Below are 19,011 nucleotides of genomic sequence, written 5' to 3'. Positions count from 1 at the left end.
CTTATATGCACAACACATTATTTTAGTGAATTGTTTAGTGAAGAAACAATTATACTCTCAGTAACAAATTCTGAGGCCTTGGAAGATCATCTTACCACAGGACCCTAGGAAAATATTTTGTCAGCCATTCACCACCATTTTCTCATTAGTACAGTGGCAATAATAATAATACCAATCTCACATATTTGTGAGAATAAGACAATAAAGTAGAATAAGTGCTTATCATAATACCGGGCACCTATTAACCTCTTAGAATAAGTGAAATGATTGGTTTTGTTCCAAAACACATATAATGTGTTTCAAAACTTTACTATGCAGTGTACCATGTTTCCTACAGCTTCTGTTCGTTCCCTGCTCTGCTTCACATTCACCAAAAACTCCTTTTTATAGCTTCTCATTCCACATGTTTTATCCACTGGAAATCTTTCAGAGACCAACCAGCGAGACCGACTTGCAAATATATTAACAGAAAACGTATATGGCATGTGGTTACCTCTTTGGGGACATAAATAGACAAACAGAAAATGTCACTAATGTCGCAGTGTCATGTTTTAGAAGCAATATAAATCTCCATGAACTGCTGGACATGATCTTGCTAACACAAAAAAGAAAAGACAACAATTTTGGCGAAATTAAGCTTAACCCCGTGGGACATGGTTATCCTCATGTTAGCTGCTTTTAAGACTTTTTTGGCCTACACCCACATTCAGGTCAAACTAAAGATAGTTGAATATTATTTAGTAGCATGGGTGGGGGATCGAGGGCCAGGCAGGCATGCTCAGGACATTGTCTAGAGCACAGGAGCAGAACGTAGGCCTCTTACTCGATACTGTCTCGATACTGTCATTGTGTTAAAATAAATACATCCAGGCAACCCGGATTGCCCACCAAACAGAAATGAGGCTCTAGAACCTGGAAGTTTGTGTACCTGAGAGGAAGAAGCATGAGTCGGTCATAATTTATTTATTTATTATTATTATTATTTTATTTGTTCATGAGAGACAGAGAGAGAGAGAGGCAGAGACACAGGCAGAGGGAGAAGCAGGCTCCAAGCAAGGAGCCCAATGTGGGTCTCGATCCTGGGACTCCCGGGATCCTGCCCTTAGCCAAAGGCAGATGCTCAACCACTGAGCCACCCAGGCATCCCGGTCATAATTTATAACAGAATCCGTAACTCAGATTCTGGCTCCTGAATAATCTAGCACAAGCACGAGAATCGTTCAGTGCAGTGTTTCGCATCTTTGTCAATCAACTTCATCTTCTTTTCCTGTCCCCATAATAATGTTCTACACGTATATATGTGCTGTGAAAATAGCAAAGAGCGAAGCTTTACGTATTGCATGGTAAAATGCTACCTGAAATGCAAAAAAGAAACCACTTAATTAATTCTTAAACCACTTAGACTAATTTCATCAGAGATTAAGTCATTCAGCAAGTCATGTCATTACTGACGCCAAGGTTAAATCACTCTTTCTTAAAAAAAAAACAAAAAAAAAACATAAGACCAATCTTGAAAGAGCTTTGCAAAAAATGAAAGAACCGATTGATCTTGCCTCACCGTCCTCCGGAAAGAAAAGTGGTATCTCGCGACCCAATGTTTCGGGCTCTCTCTGTAGTTGCTTGCTCTTATCTGTCCTGCTTACGAAGTTTCCAAGGTCGACCCATTTCAGTATGATAGTGCACATGTGACTTCGCAAGGACTCCTCGATTTCTTCTCATTTTTTGGAGGAAGATGAATTTTGTCACTGACCATTCCAAACACATGTTGCTTAAAAGGAGTCAGTTGCACCCCAGCACTTATGGAAATCCCAAGCTCGGGTGGCAGGGAGCACCCAAGAATGGATGAGGCGTCAACCCCACAATTGCCACCTGTTGAGTGCTTTCCCGACAGCTGTATCTCTTGACCATCACCAATGTAGATAATCACAAGAGGCACGGAGGAAGTGCGTAGCCGTCAGACTCAGAGGAAGATCCCATGTTCATCTGTGAAACAGCATTGCTTCTAATTGCCCCATAATGATTTTCTAACAGACACAATGGTATGTAGTGCAGTCTTCGAGGTGATTTAAAGCGCACAATAAACCACAGTGCAGCTGAAAAACCAATTGAGACTTATTAGTGCCAGGAAGGTTTTTGTCCTACGTGAATACTTAAGAGCATTCTCACCAGCTACTCAGTCCACAATCCACTTTTACCAAAAATAACTGCGTCTATCATTGTGCCGGGGCAGTTCTGAAATGTAAATGGACCTTTTTTATTTCAAATTTCTGTGAAATTAAGCTTCAGTTTTACTTTTGATCTTTGAGATACACAATCCTAAAATAAGTTCATTGGTGAAGTGATGGCCCCAAACCTCATTTCTCTGATTTTTCCTTAAAAAACCGTTTAATGTTTTTATTCTTACCCTTCAGTGTAAGTGTCCAGCTGTCATCAGTCTTTGCTTCTCCCCAAACATTCTCTGACACGGCAGTTGGGGAGGTCTGGAGACATGGAATTGGCTGGCCAGACCCTGCAATCCTTGGCTTCTTAATGGGTAACGACGCTAGAAGCTACCTTTATTTGAGGCCCCACTATGGGGCAGTCTTCCTCTGAGGACTTGGTAGCCTTGAACTTGAAAGATTCCAGTCAAAACGACACTTTGTGCGAAAGTCTGGTGCTCTGTTTCTGGGAATTCGGTTGTCAGAATATGATGGATTAATCAGCAGAGGCTTTCTAAATCCCCTGCTCCATTCCACGCTGTAGCATAAAAGAAAGAGAGACACAGAAAGACAGAAAGACAGACAGACAGAGAGAGAGAGAGTGAAAGGAACTCCAAAAGATCAACCCTTTTACACTTTCCATTTACCGCATCATCATGATGATAATAACCAAAATACGTTAACCCTCTCACATATATGCACAACACAAACGTGTGCACACACACTCATGTACGTGCCCTAAACTCACTTTCTTCACCAATTGCCGGATCTCATGTATTTGGGTACCATCATGTTACTATCTGTTACTGCTGCTCAGAAGTGTGGCCCCAACAGCAGATGTCGTACCCTAATTAAAAAGAAAAATCGGTGCGGAACTTGCATTAGGTGCATCTGGGCTCATTCTCCTTTTTTTTTTTTTTTTAAGATTTTATTTATTTATTCATGAGAGACACACACAGAGAGAGGCAGAGACACAGGCAGAGGGAGAAGCAGGCTCCATGCAGGGACTCCAAGGTGGGACTTGATCCCAGGACTCCAGGATCATGCCCTGGGCTGAAGTCGGCGCTAATCTGCTGAGCCACCCGGGCTGCCCTCATTCTCCAATTTTTGGGGGGAAAAACAAGCCCCACATGCCCAGAAGTGATATTTTTCAAGAAAAGAAATCAGAGTCACCTATCCAGGATCCCAAATGGCACAAACACTTGGAAAATGCACTTTTGACACCTACTACCCACATTTGTGAACTCTCCACAACCCATTGCAAAGGCAACTTTTTCTAGGATGCCCCAGTGTTCTTGGCAGTATGGCCTGACTGTGAACCCTACTTCAGAGTCCCCCTACTCACGGTGAATTAATTGTGAGAGGTAATAGCTAAACATGCTATCACGTGGATGCTACTCTTCCTTTTTTTTTAATCCAGGAGATACTTGCACTCTCATGTTCTCGTGTTGTTAATAAACATCTTCTTGTTTTAAAAAAAAAATGCATTCGTTATCCAAGAGGTGCTAAGGAGCCATGCCTGAACTACCTAATTCAGTGATTCGGGGAGGGAGGGAGGGGCTGTTAATACAGCCTAAGTCTGCGTAAAGAATATTTCTTGTCCCTAAGTCAGTAGTGGGACCCCAGGTTAGCCTCGCCTCAGCTTGCTGCCGGTCCTACGAAGCACAGCTGTCACTCCTGCTGGGCAAGACCAGCTGCAGTGAAGTCTGGGTGAGTCACATGTGTGCTTCCTTCAGGTGTGCCCTGATCTATGTCTAAAGGACGCGTCAATCCCCTTCTTAAAACAATCGTTTCCGCACACGAACCAACGCAGGCAGCGCAGTCGTTCTTTTCAAACATAAGGAAAATACGGACCATACATTCAGACGCACCTGTAGATGGAACGAGTAAGTACCTCGTGCCTCACAGGTGCCAGGCCAGGGAGTGGAGAAAAAGAGGTGAACAGAATGATCTGAAGCCTCTGACCCGGTGTATTTTATACTGTCAATGGGGGAGTTGGATCATGAGCAAACAACATGCAGCCCCGGGTAGTAACAAATACTTGACAAAGATTGAAGCCAAGTAAGGAAAATGCAGAGGCCTGGGACGGAGAGGCCTGGGGTGGAGAGGACCAGGATGGAGAGGCCCTGGATGGAGAGGCCAGGGCGGAGAGGCCCGGGGTGGAGAGGCCTGGGATTGGAGAGGCCTGGGATGGAGAGGACCTGGATGGAGAGGCCCGGGATGGAGAGGCCCGAGATGGAGAGGCCCGGGATGGAGAGGCCAGGGCGGAGAGGCCCGGGGTGGAGAGGCCTGGGATTGGAGAGGCCTGGGATGGAGAGGACCTGGATGGAGAGGCCTGGAAGCGGGGAGGAGGGTTTGCCGGCACGAGGTCTGGGGAGTGGGGCTTTCAACAGTGTGGTTAGAGAAGCCCTGCCTCTTGTGGTTCCATTTGAGTGGAGAGCTCTGCCAATGTCCAGGGAATAGATTTCCAGTCAGAGGAACGGCGGGTGCACAGGCAAGAAGGTGGGAAGGGGCTTGGCGTGTTTCAGGAACTGGCTGTTTCTGGAGGCCTTTGTGGCATGTTGGTGTAAAAGTTGCCAACTCTTCATTCTAGCGAAGGCTGGCTTGTATTTGAAGATGAAGGCTTTCCTCCTTCCTCCCGCCCCCCACCCCCCGCTGATGTTAACATGGCCTTTCTTTAAAGAGATGATGTAAGGTTTCAATGTTAGTTGTTGTTTTTTGTTGTGTTTTTTTTTTTTTAACCAGCCTAACTTGGCAATAGAAAATGTTGGCAACCTTACGTTGTTCTCTTTTCCTTTCCTTCCCCCAAAACTAATTCATGAAATACAAAACTCTGTTAAGCTCTGGCTTAAAACGACATGCACTTAAAGTGCCAAATCCCTCCCGCCCAGACCCCCCCCCCACACCCCCCCACACCGCCCCACGGTGCCCATGGAAAACTCAATCCTGACGGGCTTCTTAGTGTTTTTTGTTATATTTTACCAACATTCAGATTTAACTTCCTATTTTCCAGGTTTGTTCTGAAAGAAAAAGAAAACACGGGGCTTCCAAAATTATTCGCATTTTGTGTTAGCTTTCTTTTTTTTTTTTTTTTTTTGGTTGTTTTTAACATAAAAATGCGGTAGTAAAATTTATCCCTGATTCTTTAATAAAACAGCGTGTCAGCAGAACAGGTACGGGAAATGGGGCCCTCCCAAGATCTTTTATAGTCTGACATCAAAATTAAATTGGGATGTTGAGAACATCTGGACCTCTCCTCCTCTATCTCCCCCCAGGACTTCCAAAGGATATCCATGTTTGTTTTGTGTTTGTGTTTTGGGGGTAAGGTGGAGAATCTGGAACTGCTTTTTTTTTTTTTTTTTTTTTTTTTTGCTTTTTTCTTCAAGGGGAAAAGAGAAAACCAGATATTTTCAAGGGAATTGACTAGTAGTGGCCAGTATAACAAAGAAACCCCACTAAGCCTAACCACAACCTGACAGAATGAAAAGTGATTCCAGAGCTGCCACTCACCACAAATCCCCGCGAAACATGCCAGGAAATCAGCTGAAAGCAGCAGAGAGGCCGCTCCTCAAGGGCCACAAACATGACCCCCAGAGAATCTTCGGGTCCCATTCAAATTCAAAGCTTCGAAAGGGGAGGTGGGGGGGGGTGTGTGTGGTGGAAACAGGAGACAGAGAATTAGCAGCCCTGTGATCGCTTTCAGGGTTATGATGGAACTGATTTAAAATGCAAAACCGAGTTCCCTTGTAAGCCCTGAGACAAACTGGAAGCTGAGATGGATGTAGGGTTTCATCTGGTGATTTTCAAGTGTAGGATTGTAATGGGGGGGAGAGGGGGGAGGGGGTGGGTGGAAGGATCCAGGCTGAGATGGATGTAGGGTTTCATCTGGTGATTTTCAAGTGTAGGATTGTAATGGGGGGGAGAGGAGGAGGGTGGATCCAGGCTATTTGTTTGTCCTGACCTGAGATGGCCTGTTCTTCTGTAGGAGAAGCGAACATGGCCGATACACTACCGCTTCGGGCCTCCATGCTAATAAGGCGTACTTCCCACAGAATCTGACAGAAAGGATGAATACCTTGCCCTGCTCACGCTTAATTTGTAGTGGCGTGTGTATTTCTTGAATGTTCATGACGTTTTCTAATTCATCAGCACACAATTGGGCTTTTTTTTCCTCCCTCTGCACAGAATGAAATGCTGAGAGGGCAAGAGGTTCAGGGCCTTGTGTTATCCCGGAGCCAATGCAGTTCCTTACCCAAAAAAGTTATTGCTAATTTTCTTCCCCCCCCCCCCCCCACCACCACCTCAGGAACAAAATTGTGCTTCAGCAAAGAATTTAGCACTGACCACACTTTAAAATGTTTATTACTGTCGAGTCTGTCACAGATTGCATCAAGCCACAGAGATGCTAATCTATCTCATGTATCTGAAACTCCTCTGGGAAACATATATTGGGGCTTACTGCTGAGTGAACATGACTGTTAGGATTATAGAGACCGTACGCGGTGAAGAAAAGCAGCATCGCTTTTCTGACTGGAGAGTAAACAATAGGGCGATTGTCGGCTTACACGGTGGGGCCAACAGCCCTACTGCTGAGGAGCTCTATGTAAAAACCGAGATCAGCAAGCAGTCTTGGTGTTTTCTTCTTGGAGTTGGATGTTGTCAAGGATTCAGATGAGCCACCCCAGTGAGTATGCAGGAAACAAAACAGGATATTCTTGTTTAAGGACTGCTTTCTGTAATTATGTTGATTTTTTATGCAACACTTGAACTTTTAAAAACTCAAGGATGCATAAGAAGTACTCCAGAGGAGAATAAATGATTGGGATTTTGTCTTAAGTGAAATGTTATCTTGCGTTCTTAACAAAATTAACTTGTTTGTATTTGTGAGTGGGTCTATGGATTGAGTATACTCAGGCTATGCCCCTTTTTGTCTCCCCACTTCACCCCCCCACCCCCCACCACCACCACCATTTTCAAACAGGAGGTCAAGTTGTCTTTGGAACATCATATTTCCTGCTTGGAAAAGGCACTGGATTGTCTTAAGAGTCTGACAGGAAAGTTCCAAGAGTACCAGGAGTTTCCCCTGCAAGGCTTGAGGGGGGTAAAATGTGCAGCATCTCTATAAAAGTTCTTTCCTCTGAGCTATCATGAGCTGTTCTATTGTTGTGTACACAAAGGTCTTCAGAATGGAAACAACTAAACTAAACTAAATACTCTGAGGAAAAACGTCTTTGGGAAATATGCACCGTGGGCTTGCTTGGAAACCTTGTACTTTTATCTGTCCTTCCTTGTTGAGGAAGGAACATCTGGCTCAGCCTCTTGCCGGTGAATGCTATCATGCTACAGACATCCGGTTACTCCTTTCCCATCCGAATATCAGTCCTGTGTATTAGACAAGGGATGTAACATATTTGTACGCCAAGAAATCTGATTTGGTGACAATTATTTGCCCTTTATTTTAACAAAATTACTTCATGCTCCTTTTCTTTAATCAAAATGCCGTGCAATTTCCTATTTCACTTGAATCATTCCCGTAATTTCACGACACAATGAAAGGATTATAGATTAGCACAGGTCAATCTCCTCCATATTCTCCTTATTTTGCTTAAGATTCCAATCCACGAAAGGTCTTGGACCACATAATACTTCCGGGTCAAGGACACCGCAAGGTCTCTTTGCAAAAGCACCCAGCTGAGCAGTCATATTCCCATGGCAGTGTGCCCTGAGTTTTAACCGTTGTGATTCAAGGGAGAAAATGAAATGTAAACTAGATGGTAACTGCCAACGTTAGTCAGGGACACGCTGACGATGCTGATTTCACTCTAGGGATGAGGCTTACAGGATAGAATGTAAAATGGTACTTGGGGGTCAGCCCGACTGGATTTGAATCTCAATTTTACCATTTGACAACCAAATTACTCAGCCTTTCATTCTCTTGGTTTTCTCTTTTATAGGAAAAAAAAAAGATCATAATCATCGTTCCAATTATTCATCGCTGCATAACAAAACATCCCCCAAACTTGGTTTAAACCCAGTTGGTTTAAACCAACGATCTATTATCATCTTTCACTTTTCTGTGAATGACTACACTCCCTTGGGTGGTTCTCATTTGGGGTTTGTCATTCTGGTGAGGTCAGATACCAAGTGAATAGTAGGCTTGAGGGGGCTGGCCATCCCACATGTGTCATTAATCCTTGTTGGCTGACAGCCCACCTGAGGCTCACTTTACACCTGACCTCTTCATGTGGCTTGGGCTTTCTCACCACGTGGAAGCCTTAGTCTGATTCTTACATGGCAGCCCAAGGCTCCAAAGGTACAAAGCCAAAGTCCAGACCTAGTCTACTGTCTCTTCTGCCTCATTTTATTCATCAAGAAAGTCACCAAGGGACTCAAAGGGAGAGAAGTTAAACCCTACCTCTCAATTTCAGGAGTAGTTAATAATTTCCTGCCATCTTCAATCCACCAGAGGTACAATATCTACCGCAGAGAGTCTTGTAAGAATTAAATAATTAATCTATGTAGCATACCTAACCAAGTGTCTGACACTTGTGATATTTTTTTCAGTAAAAAGTCAGTCACTATTATGTTCTAGTCCTGACCCCATTTTATTTGTCTTCTTTCCATTTACTGCTATTTGAACTGACTTAACAATTATGCCCATATACATGTATGCATGTGTTTACTTTCTCTCTCCTATCCAAATATAAACTTTACAATCACAGCGACTTCATTTTTTTTTCCGGGCCCAGAAAAATGCCTGTTATATTATGAGGGTGCTGTGAATATTTGTTGAATGAATAAGTGAACAGATCCCTGGTGAATATAGAACTTGGATGTTTGGTTGTGGAACATGCGAGTGTGACTGGGGTTGGGGGAAGATTATGATCAGAAGGAATCAGAGAGAATTGACATTCTGATTTATTTAGGTGTTTTAGAAATTAGGATATCATCTGTTACCTGGAGCAGCTTTTAACTATAACTGTCTTAAGAAGCACAGATAGGTGAACAAGTCCTACTCTGCCTCCAGAAGGGCTGACAATTGGCACACGTTGAGAACTGCCATGTGCCACTCACAGGGCTTAGAATCTGACAGGTCCGGGTTTAAGTCCCTGCGTTGCTGTTTGCTTGCTTACTGACATGAAAAGGTTTTCTAAACTTCTCTGAGTTGCAAAATGTGTAAAATCGGGCAGTGAGGCTTACCTCACGGGGTTCCTGTGAGAAGGAAATACAGTTGACAAAGGGTTTCAACCCAAATACTGGACACAATTGATAAACATGTACCAATTTTCAAGAATATCGATGATAAAGAAACTATCAATGTGACTCATAATGTGCTTTATTTTAGACGAGCTAGCTTTTCAATTTTTATTTTTCAGAAACTCCCCTTCTGTTCCAAACACATTTTAAAATATTAAAATAATATTAGGTTCATTTTTTACTAATTCAATATTTAATCTGAGAACATATCGGTCCACAAACTGACCTTTCTGCTTCACCCAGTTTTTGACACAGGAATTGAAACAGACTATTGAATAAGCCTTAACAACCATGTTTAAAATAAATATTTACATGATTCAAGAAAAATTGTGACATCAAAGGAAATAAACATCATGTGCAAAGAACATTTCCTAGAATTCAAGGGGAATTCCCTCCACCCCTGCCCCTTCGTGAGGATGTCCAAGAGTCATTTACTTACTCAACATATGGTTGAGAGCTCAAAAAAATTCAAAGCACTCCGAACTTTGGGGAATTTTGTAAAGGATACTCCTCCTCCTCCTTGGTTTTTAGTGTACTTAGTATTTAAAAATAAATTTACTGACCAAGATAAATTGATAAATGTAACAATTTTCTTTCCTTGACACACACGCACACACAAATCAATTCAAGATGAGCAATTTAGGGATACATGCACATATTCATATAAATTCATAGTGAGTAAATTGGACAAAAATTTTTTCTGTTTTATTGTTTTGGGAAAACTCTCAAATATTTCTCACATTGAAAAACTGTTCTAGAATATGTGGAAGATAGAAGCTAGGGGAAAAAAATGACTTAATAGAGAATCATATGTCTTTGAAAGGAAAATATTCAGCACTGATGTTGCATATTGCTGGCAGCCAGACAGTACAGCATGTATTCCGCTCTCCAAGCGACAAAACACCAGAGCATGCACATAGCGAGCACAGCGTGGTCCTCCAACATGAAGGGGAAGGTACTTGCAAAAGTCACAGGATAGCATAGTAAAATTTAACTGATTTGCTTTTGCTTGGGCAGGGAGGATATACAAATACAGGACTCGCCAACAGGTTTGATACCGGATAGTGGCAACATTAAAAATTACATGTAATTTTTAGAAAATTTAGAAATCACCTATGAGAAATAATAGGTGATTAGTAAATATCAGTTTTCTTTCCATCTTCCTTTTGGACTATATTTTCTTTTTCAACTATTACCACAGTGTCTGAGCTCTGTAACAGAGAGTGTAGCCGCATGGGCTGGTATCATCCTATGGTTCTTTGTTCTCAAGTAAACAAATCTAATCTTGGTTAAGCATTAGCCAACAGCAGGTCAAGGACCAATGGTTCTGTCAAGAACCAATATGGGGGAAGCAGAAACCCAGATGAAATAAATATAAATTAAGTTCATCTGAACATTTGGATCATTCCATGTTTAGTTTCTTCATGATCTGTATAATACAAAGATAAGCATGCTAGACCTCAATATGAAAAGGGGAGCCCTTCATATTCCCTGTCAAGATCTGATAGGATCAGATTTATATAAGGCTCCAGATGGGCAGATATTGACGTTCATGCCACCACTATTTTTACTATCCAGATGTGCTGACAAAAGGAATTTTTGTTTTGTTTTTTTTCCCCTTCCACGTTTTATGCTTTCCAGAGAACCTCCCTAATTCTACTCTTTAAAACGGTAAATCCAAATAGTAAGACTTCTCCACAAAAGGCATCCCTAAACATTCACCTCTAGCTTCCATTTTTATAGTAAGGATCACTGATACCTATAGGTTGGATTATAATTTGCTCAATTTATCCAACCAAGACAAAAGCCCTTTAGGGGAGTCTCAACGTCTAGTCTATTATTTAACCTCATGAACAAAAACACCGTGTTGCCTCACTTAAAAAGATTCATTGCAAGGGTTAAGGGCAGATGAGACGGGCGTCTACAGTCTCCTGGAATCACAAATGTACAAACAAGGGAACTAATTTTTCTCTACTGTTTTTACAAAAAAAAACGGAAAGCGTTTTTTCACACTAGGCAAACAGCAACTGGTTTAGTCTCATAAATTTACATCTCCTAAGTAGTGTCAGTATTCAGGCAGATTAGTTTAACAGGCCTTGCGGTATCATCCAAGGGAAAAAAAAAAAAAAGAGAGAAAATATATCCAAAGTCATCTGGTTAATTGGAGGAGGTGGGGAGATGAAGTTGCCTCCATTAAGTTCTTTTGGAACAGTTGCAAGATCCACAAAATCTGTTTTTAGCTCAGTCATTCATCCTGTTGGATGTGTGATGTGTTTTCAATTTAATGATAATTGCCCTTTCCATTTCTTTGATAATTGCCCTCTCTATTATCATTTATGGAGATTTCGAATTATAAATCAAGACAAGACAGCCAGAAAAATATTATGATTGTCCCTTCTGAGGCCACAGCAACTCAAGTAACACTGCCAAAGTCTGAGAGTTTAAGCCATTTTCATTTGCATGTTTTCTGAACATTTTATTTTAGGGTCCAGTGATTTTCCTAAAGAGGAGGTTGCATGACAATAATAGGACGGAATGATAATGGATACAGAGAATATAAGTTTAGCTTCAGTGCAACAGTTATAAATTTGTGTTTGAAACCAGGAGCTGGCTCTCCTGACTGTTTGAAAGCAAAGGTGAAAAGTGAGCCAGAAAGGTTTGCTATCAGCCACCTGGTGTCCCCACAGAGGACAATGCTCAGCCCCGGCTCCCCCAAATTCCCCTTTCCTACTCCTTTTTTTTGGAGGGGAAACCCATCTTCTTCTCATTGAATATTCTCCATGATCCACACAATGAGATAAGTACAAAGACATGAGTCAGATTTTATCTAAGAGTCCAGGAACCATCTCCCAAAAAGGAAGCAAGAAAATAAAAATCTGTACCCACGACATGATTCTTTGAGGTGGTGCCAGCTTGTACCTGCTCAGGAGATCCTATTAATAAGTTTTCAGGAATTTGGCAGGCTGTCTGTTCCCCGAGAGAGTCACTATTAAAAATCAATTGTATAAGTTTTGATTTAAATAACCTGTTAAAAACAAAGTCAACAGATACACAGAGCTCGCCACGTCCTAATTATTGTATTATTGCACTGTTTTCTATGTTTTTGAGGGTGTTTCTGCCCTTCGCATTTGAATGTTAAAGATGCCATGTCCTGGTATGATAGGGAGCATCTCTTCCCAATTCTGCGTCAGTAACTTGGGACACGTGAGTAGCTTAAAATCCATGATGGCAATTACACCACTAATATAAAAAAAAAAAAAAATGCTGCAAATCATTCCCTTTCCCCCAGAGAGCTGGTTATTAAACATTTTGCCGCCCCGCTCTGGACAGTAATATGGTTTTGGGAGAGGGAGGAACCTTGGAGCTGGGATGATCTGGGTTTCCTTGGGGCTCAATTAGCAGCTGTATGATCTCCAGCAGTTTCCTTAAACTCTCTGTGCCTTAATTTGTCACTCTCCTGCTTAATCCCCTTCAGTACCTTTCCACTACTCTTAGGATAAAGTCCAGAAGCCTTAGGGGCCTCCTCTCCCTTATCTTTGCCCCAGATTTCTTTACCCCTTGAATCCGGTTAGCTCCTCCCACTGAAGGGCCCTCACATCTGGAATGTCCTTCTTTTCCACTCCCAGATTTGGGTTTTAGTTGAAAAGGCAGATTCTTAAGGTCGACTTCCCTGATCGCAAAGCCCCTGAACCTCCCACACAGCAGGTTAGGACCCCCTCATACAGTCTTTCCTAGAATCTTACACGTGTCCTCATAGCACTTGTTAAAAGTGTTGACAAAACTATTTTGCAAGGTGCCTGGGTGGCTCAGGGGGTTAGGTGTCTGCCTTTGGCTCAGGTCAGGATCCCAGGGTCCTGGGTTGAAGCCCCAGGTCAAGGCTCCCTGCTGAGCTTCCCTCTCCCTGTGCCCCTCCGCACCACTTGTGTTCTTGTGTGCTCTCTTTCTCAAATTAATTAATTTAAAAAAAAAAACCTCTTCTGCATGTTGTCATTTGCTTAATAGAAAAGCCCCCTCTGTGCCAGTGTTTCTCATGCATGTTGCTTTACCTCTCAAGCTCAGCTCCATGCTTTGCTAACCTCCCCACTTTAATTTAATCCGTAGGATATCTGTTTTGGCAAAGAACAACCCGCTTTTCATAATCACTTGTTCCACCTAAGAGGCGTTAGGCGGAATAGTGTTAAGGACAGAGGCTCTGAGACACTATCCCTTATGAGCTGTGTGGCCTCAGCAACCTCTCTGTAGCTCCATTTCCTAATTTGTGAAGTAGGGTTAATAACAAAATCTGCTGTCTAGGGGTTGTGGTGAAAATGAAGGGAACTGACCCCTGGAGAGTGCGTGTCCATCACACAGGAATGAGTATGTAACTGTCTGGTGCTATTCCTACTTGCCTTACCTCTCTCCCTTCCCCTCATTACATCATTTCCCAGAACCCCCACATCTTTGGAGGTTTATAGACGATCATTCATTACCTTTGAGGATTATAGACGACCTGCACAGCTTTAACTCCCATCAGAATGACACCCCACTCTCTTGTGCTCGTTTCTCAGCTACTTATTGTCACCTCCATGAGATGTTTTTTGACACAGAAAACACAAGGTACCACACCCAAATCCATCATTACCCCATCACACTAGTTTGGTCTTGTGACATCTGTATTTCTGTTAACAGCAGCCCGCTTTCTTCAGTGAGGCCCCAAGTTTCTAATTCATCTATGCCTCTTCCCTCTCCTGTACTGCACATCTCAGCACTTGCCAATTTCTATTGATTGTCTCTGAAATACCTCTTGCATCTTTTTCTTCCTTTTAATTCCCACTGCTCCCACCTAGGCTGGGTTCTCATTAATCTCTTTCTTGTCTGGACTATAACAATAGCCTACTATCCAATCTTCACAGCTTTAGACTCAGCTTAACATAACAAGAGCATTCTTCTAGAATTAGACACTCTTAAAACACATGTTTCTCTCCTCCCTCCCTCATTCTCTCTCAATTGTGTGATGTTTTATGTCTGTCTTCTGTCTGTGAAAGCGGAGACCTTGACCAACTGGTTCACCTCTGTATCCTCAGTATCTAACAGTACCAAAAAGAACAATTTATTATTAAACTTAGTACTACTATTAAGTAGTAATAGTGAGATATTATTATAGTATCAACATACTATATTATTAATATAGAATATCGTCATGAAAAGAGTACTAGCAAATGTTAAACACTGCTCAAAGTATTTGTTGGGTTAATTATTGAATAGATCTGTTTTCTGTCCTCACTCTGATCTATGGTACACACACTTCATCTGCTTAAATTGGATTTCTGGTTAATTCACTCCCTTGCTCAAACATCCTCAGCCCTTCCCAATTGATTGCCTTCTGTCTAATGTCCCCATCCTGGAATATGAGGCTCCAGTTAAGAGGCCAGGCTTGCCTCTGTGAAAGCTCCCTTCCCCTCAGAATATTCAGAGTTGTTGCCGTTGTTTTAATGAGGGAAGTGATAATATTAGTGGTGACCCCAAAAGCCTCCTCAGCCTACATCATGCAGGGCAACAGAGAAAGTAGCAGAGCTAATCTTTCCTAATGATTACACTTGCTTCCGAAACAGAAGGCAAAGTAAGGTAAGAGTTTTAAGAGTATATCAGCATAGTTCCAGCAGGAGCCATGAAAAAGAGATGTATAATAATAAAATAGGAAGGCTGCAGAGTTTCCTCAAAACTCCTCAAAATAGTTTTTTCTTATTTAGACGTAAAAGATAATATAAGATGAGAAATTTCCTCTAGTTTACTTAAATTCATTTCCTTTTGCCTTTTTTCTCTACATGAGCTATCATTGGATGTACTTTTTCTCCAAACTGGCTTCTTTTCATTCTTGAGCTTTTTTTCATATCGAATTATGTACCCTCTTCTCATTATATTTTCACAATTATAGTTTCCTCATTTGCATCTTGATGATTAAAATGTTGCTTTCGTGTTAGTTGGGATTTACTTTTTCTTGAATTTCATAGCTCTTCCCCTGAAGTATAGTTTAAGGACTACTGATTCTAAATCGAGTGTCAAAGTCATTTTGTTTGTTAAAAGGTTGCATTTTTTTTAAATATTAATACCACCACTACAACAGGGATAAGACTGACTCCAACGTCTGAGTTCTTTAGATGCTATTGTTTTCAAATTGGAAATTTTCCCAAAGAAATTGACTTCAAAATTTGAACAAATTTACACAGAGGGTCACTCTTTTCAAAAGAGAAGGTTTTATTCAACAACTATTAACAAAGGTCGTATTCAGGAGTGACTAGCAAGTCCCATTCTGACATATAAGGCATTCCCAAACTTTAGCAAAAATTACTTATTTAGTGCATTTGACTACACTTGGTTAATACTGCCTTCATTAGGTTTGCTCACAAAGTTAATGCATATGTTCTACATGTAAAAGACATATATATATATAATTAATTCTACCTCTGTAACATCCTAAATTACCCAATTTGGTGTGCATTGAAACTTTAAACCATGTGCCTAAACTGTCAAGAAAACACTGAAAATGTTTTGAACCCTGCATTTTCAAATATAAGTGCTGTTTTAATTTTTAAAAACCCACAGAAGTCTGGGTGTCCGTTCAAAAGCTGTACTCATTACTACAGTTATCAATAACTACTCAGTTACCTTTGATATCTTCAAGTTAGCGTAGTCCGATAGCCAATATTAATTCATCCTACAAAATTAGCTTCTTTTTTTTTTAAGAGATTTTATTTTTAAGTAATCTTTACACCCAAATGGGGCTTAAACTTACAATCCTGAGATCAAGAGTTACATTCTCCACCATCTAGGCTAGCCAAGCATCCCTAAAATGAACTTCTTTATTCCAGATTAAAATATCCCTCTTTTACAAAATTACATAATCAAATGTCCATTATTTCTATGTCAATTTTGTGTCTATTAGCTAACCATGAGATGAAAAAATTGTCAAGAAAAAACCTCAAGTGCTACTTTATTCCTTTAGCTTTTTCAACTATGGTCCAAGATATTATGCTTATCTGTAAGTGGGCTTAACCAAGGAGGGTCTGAAGCCTGGAGATGAGCCTACCTAGCAAACTTCCCTTTGTTACTCATCACAGAGCCCTTGTAGCTATGTTGGATCCTCATCATAAAACATGGGGCTGGGGAGAAAAATTCAGTGTTAGACTTGGTTGAACTTCATTCAAGGACTGTCATTTTGATGCAAGATCATATTAAGAAGGATGCAAGTCCTTTTTTCCATCAACCATTTTAAAGTCAAGCTTTGCAGCCTCACTCAGCAATCTGATCAAAGCCCTTGTATTCATAAAACACTTTTTTTTAATAAATTCTGCTCTATTTCACATCAAACTTAGAGTTTGTTGAAAAACAAAAAAATTACTGGTCCCCCAAAACTTACTGTCTTACTAGTAAGTAATTTATACATATAAATGCTTGAGAGACCCATATTCTTCACAACATATTTCATCAAGGATATGAGTGATATTTATTAGTCTCTTTACATTCAGGAAACAGCTAATACCTCATCTAGCCTCCAAAAATTTTCTTTTAAGATTTTATTTATTTATTCATGAGAGACACAGAGAGAGGGAGGCAGAGACACAGGCAGAGGGAGAAGTAGTCTCCATGCAGGGAGCCCGATGTGGGACTCGATCCCGGGTTTCCAGGATCACTCCCTGAACTGAAGGCAGGCACTAAACCACTGAGCAACCCAGATCTTCAAAATTTTTGCATAAATGGTTAGCCCATCTCGGAATTCTGTTGTTTGAAAATTCACTAAATAATACTTTTTTAATAGGCAGTCATTTCTTGATCTGTTCTCTTGATTAAACTATGTCCATTCTAGGCTAGATGTAGCACTTTGTCTTGCAGGTATGACTCACTTGATAGAAAATCCATCCATTTACACACTGCTTAATTCGGAATGAATTTTAAGTATTCAGAACCTACATATAGTACCTTGACTTTTAGAGTCTAAAAAGTGAGCATGAGAGACAGCAGTATTTAACAGGCCAGGAGTTGGAGTTACCATCTCGGTGCTTTGAGAAACTAGAGCTAACTGCTACATCTCACTGTCACTCTAAGTTAGCATCTCACTACTTGCAAAGTGTTTTTGATCGGAATAGGAATGTTCAGCAGAGAGAGAGAGGAAGCTATTATTGGTAGTAAGAAAAATACTGCTGAAATAATAGTAATCGATAAATGATCAATATGCCTTCCATCAAATATATACACGGTAAATTAAACCTACTCATGTTATTAAAAGAGAAATGAATACTCATCTGCTACAAAGGTGGGAAGGTCTGGAGTCTTCCCATCAGGCATGTGCTGTCTGCTAGGTGTAGTGTCAGGGTGAGCAAACAAGAGGCCCATTTACAGCTGCTGTTTGCAGAGGCTCAGTGAGGTAGATGCTGGTTCTGCAGGAAAAGATCCTGCAGGAAAAGATCCTATGCCTGATATAAAAAAATAAAGTTTCTTCTCCATCTGCCCACGGTGAGCAGGCACTTTCTTTGTTTTAGGACATGTGTAATGTTTCTTTTGAAATTGTAATCATTGTCAACTGACACTAAAGCCAGGCAAAGCTTTCCTTATGCTTTTGGAATAGAATAATTCACAAGTGAAAAACAGGCCAAGGTTCCCAAGGACTATTAACGCCAATACAAAGCCTGTGTAATCTGTGTGTTTCTAACACATGGCCATGTCAGATCCGAGGGATATGGTAATCTCAAGAAAGAAGAAAATTTACTGAGCCATTTTATTTCTTACATTCGAAATGTTTCTTGCATTCACACTGTTATTAACTTTATGACCTCCTCATATTGTGGTATAATCATTGAAGAGGAGACCAAGCACTGTCCCTTCTCCGGGTAAAGACTTGCTTTCTGGTTTTCCCCCACTCACATCTGTGCTTACCGAATGAACAGATGCTCAGCTTCTAAGGGCCTGACTCTGGCCTTTTCCCTCCTATCACTAGAGCGGAAAGAAAGGGGGTTCCCAAGTGATGGTGGCAGCTTTCCAATGGCTGGCCCGTACTTTCGCATTTAAAGCAAGCAGGTGGCATCAATGGGCTGTCTGACGACTAACAAGAGAAGAGTGCAATTGATCTTTTTATTAACCCGTGCCCCCAGGTGGGGGCCAGCCTGCCTCTCCCTCCTGGGTTCAGTTACACTGCTCTGTTCCAGGAACATTTTAGACCCGTTGGTGTTTTTGTCGGAGCTGATTCTTAAAGCACAGGGACACCAACACAGATAGCCCAGGGCATCTAAATTCTACCTTCTCCTAAACTCCAAACTAGTAAATGCCTTTGTAATTTGCATCTGACTCAAAGCAATATTTCACATCCAGTAAGAATGTCTCTTCAATCCTATCGATAGTCTTTTCGTGCTGAATTTGAACCGTGGGTTTGTTTGTCTTCCCTCTAGGTCTCAGGCACGTCACTCTGAACCACACAATTAGTTCTGAAGAGCATGGAGCCTACATAGATTCATAAGGTAAATGATTAATTTCAAAACATGATGTCACAGATTCAATTACAGTATGAATTCCAGCATTGTATAAA

General features: G+C 41.2%; 1 protein-coding gene across 21 annotated transcripts in view; it reads left to right on the top strand.

The window, feature by feature from the left end:
- ADGRL2 (adhesion G protein-coupled receptor L2) overlaps positions 1–19,011 on the top strand; it is a 619,577-nt gene that overhangs the window by 107,080 nt on the left and 493,486 nt on the right. For all 21 annotated transcript variants that reach the window (XM_072754766.1, XM_072754780.1, XM_072754755.1 and 18 more), the window contains one exon: positions 18,875–18,943. The gene's annotated coding sequence lies outside the window, so the exon portion shown is untranslated. The remainder of the gene's footprint in view (positions 1–18,874; positions 18,944–19,011) is intronic.

Source organism: Vulpes vulpes, chromosome 3 (assembly GCF_048418805.1).
Source record: "Vulpes vulpes isolate BD-2025 chromosome 3, VulVul3, whole genome shotgun sequence".
NCBI lineage: Eukaryota > Metazoa > Chordata > Mammalia > Carnivora > Canidae > Vulpes > Vulpes vulpes.
The sequence above is the reverse complement of the archived record's forward strand: the minus strand, read 5'-3'. Positions and strand labels throughout refer to the sequence as shown.